The sequence below is a fragment of the Protopterus annectens genome, chromosome 2.part0 (genome assembly GCF_019279795.1).
Source record: "Protopterus annectens isolate FY-2018-M chromosome 2.part0, PAN1.0, whole genome shotgun sequence".
Lineage (NCBI taxonomy): Eukaryota > Metazoa > Chordata > Ceratodontiformes > Protopteridae > Protopterus > Protopterus annectens.
The window spans coordinates 806,017,176-806,023,175 of record NC_056728.1 but is presented as its reverse complement, the minus strand read 5'-3'; the positions used below and the strand labels follow the sequence as shown (position 1 = coordinate 806,023,175).

Genomic DNA, 6,000 nt, shown 5'->3' with positions numbered 1-6,000 from the left:
CAGAATTATTAAAGATGCTTGTTATGAAGGCTTTAAAATCTACCGTGAGAAATCTCAGAATGTGGCTGATGGAAATCTGAAACGTGGGTCTTTATTTTAAATCAGTGGTTGGTGATGAAACTGTGGGGTCCTCCATAATGCAGATAACAGTGACCCAATGATGTTACTGCAGCACTGAGACAGGAAAAAAAAGCCTTCAGCTAGAGATGCCTCATTATCCACTATTTTGTATAGTACATGGTTTTCATTCAGTTCTGTATGTATTTAACCATGAAGGCGCCCCAGCGAAATGATAAATGACAAGAAGTACGCACAGATGACTGAAATCCTATTACATGTACAGCATGAAAAGGCAAAAGCATAAGTGACATTTGTCGGACTCCATTTTGGGCATTTATATTAGTTTTATTTGTGTAACTATACTACACTCTGCTACGTTATTTGAGAAGCTATTCTCTGGTTTGCTTCAGTCCTTCACGTTAGTTCCATTCCTAGCACTACACTGCAGTAAACTCTGTGGCTGCAGAAGCTAAGGTTGGCTGTATATTGACCCCAGAGAGTTTCTTTGTTAAATTTTTATGGCTAACATGACAATTTTGTGGTTTCTGCTGTTTAACTTTGACATATACAAGCATGTTGAAAGAATAAAATTCACAATTATCCTAGCACTGTTACAGTATACTAACACTGACCTCTGACTGAAGAAGAACTTTTTGTTGTAGCCACAATATTACAGGACTCGGGGAAAAAATTGAATTAGTACTTCAGAAAAAAAAACTGCATGACTTATCTTCACTGCACTTAAATGGTTCACGCATAATACGTTCAAGAACTGAACATGGTTAATTCATAATATGTTCAACAACTGAAAGTTTTCCACTCTTCTTCATCAGGTCTACAAGCTTCAGCACACACTTCTGAGTAAAGAAGTTCACACAAAGAGTTGTTTTGTATCTGTGATAATATCAGTAGCAGAATCTGTTTTGTCACTCTAGTGCAAAAAAGAACACTATCCGGTAAACAACAACTCACAGATGTGGCACATTATAAGGAGTCACCTGCCATTTTCCCATTAAAAGCTTTTTGTTTCATTATGACATGATTGTCACACACTTGCTGCTAATATCTCAAAGCCACCATCTAATAACATGAACTCCATCCCTTTCGTTTTGCTTCTTCTGTTAAGGATCATAACAGCAGTAAAATAAGCTAGCCAAACCAAGCTTCCCTTTTTCTAGCTGCAGATTAATTTATCTTAGGGATCCCCAAGATTTCTCATGCCCAGCAAAAATATAATCCATCCATCATGTCCAGAGTTGGTCCCAGGGCCTTCCTAAGTGGAGTAAGACAAATGCAACAGCAGCCATTGAGGAGGCATACACAAAAGATTGTGTGGTTCCTCTCAATCCACAAGAAGGCGTGGTAGCCACTGTGAGGCACTAAAGGATGATTGCATTTCTCATTATATCATGCACCTTAATTCAACAAGCACAGAGTGGTTCACTGCTCTGCGAACTACCACTGTCAGGCTAATGTGTTTGTTACTCTCATACTTCCGTTTGCTGTCACGTTGTATAAGCCCAGAGTGTACACACTCCTTCAATAACATATTTTCCTATCTAAACTTACCAATTCACCCTGGTGTCTGATTTGGAGGTAAAGGCTTTCACTCCAGATGTTTCACACTCACCAGAAAACTGTGCTGCCCATTAGAGAACAGGGTTTAATGAATTATCACCTGCAGACTGCACCAATGCAACCAGTAGGTCCCCAAACAAAACACCCTCTCAACGTTGGCTCATCCTTGCCATTCCATCCATGAAAATCTTGTCTAGCAGTGGTGACACCTACTATCTATGTCATAAACTGTAATGTCAAAGATGTGGATACAACTTACATGTGTTCATCATACAGTGACTGGACAGTGTGTAACAGTTAACTCTCCTACCACATAATTTTTTTAGTTCCTCTCACAGAACAGGTTACAACACAGTCACTGGCCTACTGCAAGTGCACAAAACAAACATAGATTGCCCTAGCAAACAACTAGTCAAACACTTACACAAGGTAAAGAGATGATCAACTGTCATACAGCTAGGATGGAATTTTCAGTGCTTTTCCTGAATTCAACAACTGACTCCCTTCTCCACCACTATGGCACAGGGCTTCTACAGAGAAGAAGTATAATTTCTGCACTTCTCCAACACTTCACTTAAAGACAACCACAGTTTGCCAGTTCAGACCTACTGTTCTCAATTTTCATACAACAATGAAGTTGTACACTTACCACATTACCCCAAACTTTTCCACTGTGTTTATCATCTCCAAGTCAATCTAATTCATGCATGCAGCTCCATACTTATTCATTAAAAGCATGGTTTGGAAGTGCACATTTTCCTTCATTCTGAGTTTGCCAGTTAAAATACATTATCAGCTGTTCCTACATTCCAACACTACAAGAAACAAAGTGCGGGACTATGATTTCAATGTTTTTTTAGCAGTTAAATCTGTAATTATTATAACCATAAAAAAGGAGAATGTTAAGAAGAAAATATGTTTATTCCGTTCCTCATTTGTTTGAGTGCAAAGTAGGAGACGTCTGGGCTCACTGCCAAAATTTATTTTTATCAAAGAAAACATGGGAATAGCAGATTACAACTCAGTACAGATAAGCAACAGGCAACAAACTTGTAAGCTCAAAACACAGACATCCAAATGTGATTTAACCATGTTGCTGATAACAATATTTGCACTTCAGGGGAAGTGTCATGAACAACACAGTTTATTAGACATCACAAATATCATATAATCCCTCAATTTATGGGGAAGCAGTAGGCGTGAATCCCCCCAACACAAAAAAAAATACACAGGCAAAAGCAAATGAGAGCGTGATACAGAATGTAACAGATGGCTTCTACATGAATATGACTAGTGATGGTACCCAACAAAAATCTTGCAGTGGTGGTGCTGCGGTAGCGTTGTTACCTCACAGTACGACGTTGTCCTGTTCGATTCTCAACTAGAGCGTCTTCTGTGTGGAGACATGCGTGAATGGGCGTACCTTCGTTGAAGGTTGTGCGTCAGAGCTGGCAACTCGGCACGTAAAAATCTACTGCCAATCATTAGGGGACCGGAGTTCCGCTGTGGTGACCCCTAACCGGGAAAAGCCGAAAGACACAACAACAACAACAACAACAGCAACAACATGGTACCCAACAAAAAATATTATTTAATATGCAAACCAAATATAGATAATCAGACAGTGCAGATCCTCTCATTTAAGAACAGTAGTCTATTAGTATAGTCAAAATAAGCATGCATTCTGTTGGATAAACCACATTATACAATAACGGCTCATTACTATTCAAAAATGAGCATGATGATCGGACATCCCAACCAGTGTGCCCATTGAAAATCAAGCATATACAAAAAACAAAAGTCCAGCTGCTGAAGTACCACGGAGCAGCCAAACATTCTAATGGTATATGCCCAGAGGCAAATGCCAAATATGAGAAAAATCATGTATGTTCTGCAAAACTAATAAATCAGAAACAAACCTGATTGTCCTTGTATTTCTGCACTCTCTCAAAAATTTCAGCAGTAAAAACAAACAAAAAAAACCCAGCAATGGATATTCTCTTTTCTCCGTTGCTTCTCCTGCACTGTACTGATGTACTGTGCAAGCATGTGAAAAACAAATCCCATACACATGCACACGTATACCTCTCAGCTGTACACATTTTTAAAGAATGTCTAGATTTTTACCTCATATATTTGGTCCATTTTTCATAAAATTGTGGTTTTCTGTCAAATCAGTGGAAAATCATTAATGACTGAAGTTAAAAAATAATGACAGACATTTGAGTTTCAGACTTCACACCATTCAGAAAATTCATGCTAATGTACAACCTGTTATTCTTTCAACTTTCTAAGTTTGTAAGAGCAATATTTAAAAATTGTCCCTATTTTTGGGCCATTGTTCCACTTTTATTTATGGCTTCATCCAGATTTCTTGCTCTATGAGGTTGAGAGGTATGTGCACAGTACATCAGTAAACAAGTAAGAACATGGAGGAACACTACAGGTTTCTTAAATAATGTCATTGTATACCAGGAATAATCCATGATTGTTTATGGGTATATCAAGATTTACCCACACTTTTCTTTGTTTAATCACTTGGGTTTTGCCCTTGTGATCAAACCATACCAACTGTGGGTAAATCCTAATATATCCATATAGAGTCAATCATTATTGCTTAATAAGTACATAATGAGAACAGAACAGACAAACATATTACAGAAGCAAACAACCTGAGAAAACAGACAGGACAGCCAATAACATCATAAGGGAATGTTAGTTAATAGCCAGTGACCAATGAGGTTTACCTCCTGTGGGAGATATATTAATGACAACAACCTATAACCAGAATAAAACACTGTGACTACAACTCATAACCAGAATAAAACAGTGGCAGCTACCGAATAAAAAAAATTAAATTCTTTCTTCAATCCTTGTAAACAAGAAGCTTATTCTACAGGGAATGTAAAAATGCCTACAGAGCAGTGGTTGTTCACCCAAAGTTAAGTAGTAATGACTTGCAGGGTAAGGAACACATAACGTCTCTCTTTCTGGATCACAACATAAGTAAGGCAGTCTGAAGAGTGATATGCCTAACCATAGCTTTAGTCTTCTGCAAACAAGGCACAGTTTTATATGTTTGACTGCATATATTATCAGACGCAGACACAGGACACAAAAGTGCATAGCATTATGTGTCTTTTACATATATCGAGTGGCAAAGTATGCCATGAAAATCAATCTAGCTCTACTCCTCTTAAGGAATGGTTGCAGAGATGGAAATCTTTTATGCAAGGATAGGAAAAGAGCCATCTAGCAAAGGGAAATCGTTAAAAAATAAATTTGTAGTAATCCATACTTGCTTTGATGTATTCTGATTGTGTGCACATTAGGTTCTGTATGCTCACAGATACTTCCTAAAAGGAGACAGATCAATTTTGCAAACCTGAAACAAACTTCCTCTAGCCTGACCAAGTATCCCGGTGTTACAAGACAACTTCTCTCTTTGATGGATTAGACAGGTTACAGGAGCTATACTTAAGAAAGTTCAGATAAATCACACTGAACTAAAACTTACCTGAGTTGCATAATTAAGTTTAAGAAACTGAAATTTCTAGACCATAGCAGCTAAGGGTTGTATATGAGAGACTGCTAACAGCCACCAAGCAGATTACAATTCCAGATGGTGATATAGTTGCAGAAGTGGAACAATTTAGGTAGCTTAGGTGCCATCTGCTATATATTTACCTACCCATGCTTAAGCACTGCTAACATTGTTATTTTTTTCAATTCTTTAAAAGAAATATTTTTTATAAAACTGATCATCTATCTAATTTTCAAAACCTGCACACACTGACATATCTAAAACAAACTTCCACATTTGTAAAGCTTATGCAAACTGACACATCCCAAATGACTGTCAGATTTTGAAAGCGTTCACAAACTGTTAAGTCCCACAGTGACTGTGAATAATTGAGCTATTTATTTTGCTACATGTCCCATTGCATAACAAGTACATTGGTAAAATATGAATGGTGACTACATTGACAGAATGCTTTACTATTTCCCATTCTTTTTATAATATGCTCTGAAACTGTACATTTGATATGGTGGATCCCATCACAGCTGTGTCACAGATATTTAGAATGGCTGATAGAAACAGATCATCAGAAAACTTGTGTGATGACCTTCGAGAGAGACTTTATAAGTGAATGTCCCTGGCAGCCTTGCGGAGGAAGACAAATGAGAGCATACATGTTTATGTGCCTTCAGCCACAGACAAGGCCCCATGAATGGTAGTAACAGCAAATGGTCTAGACAGCTGCTTCTTACAGCACTCCTTTCACAATTTATCAAGCTGTTACCACCCACCCCTCCCTCTCCAGCTAAATGAAATACCGTTCCATGATAATGGACTGAGAG

The 6,000-nt window shown here is 38.0% G+C and overlaps 1 protein-coding gene across 2 annotated transcripts in view; it reads right to left on the bottom strand.

The window, feature by feature from the left end:
* The window catches only part of PTPRD (protein tyrosine phosphatase receptor type D), a 6,523,893-nt gene that overhangs the window by 30,355 nt on the left and 6,487,538 nt on the right, over positions 1-6,000 (bottom strand). The gene's annotated exons all lie outside the window — the stretch shown is intronic.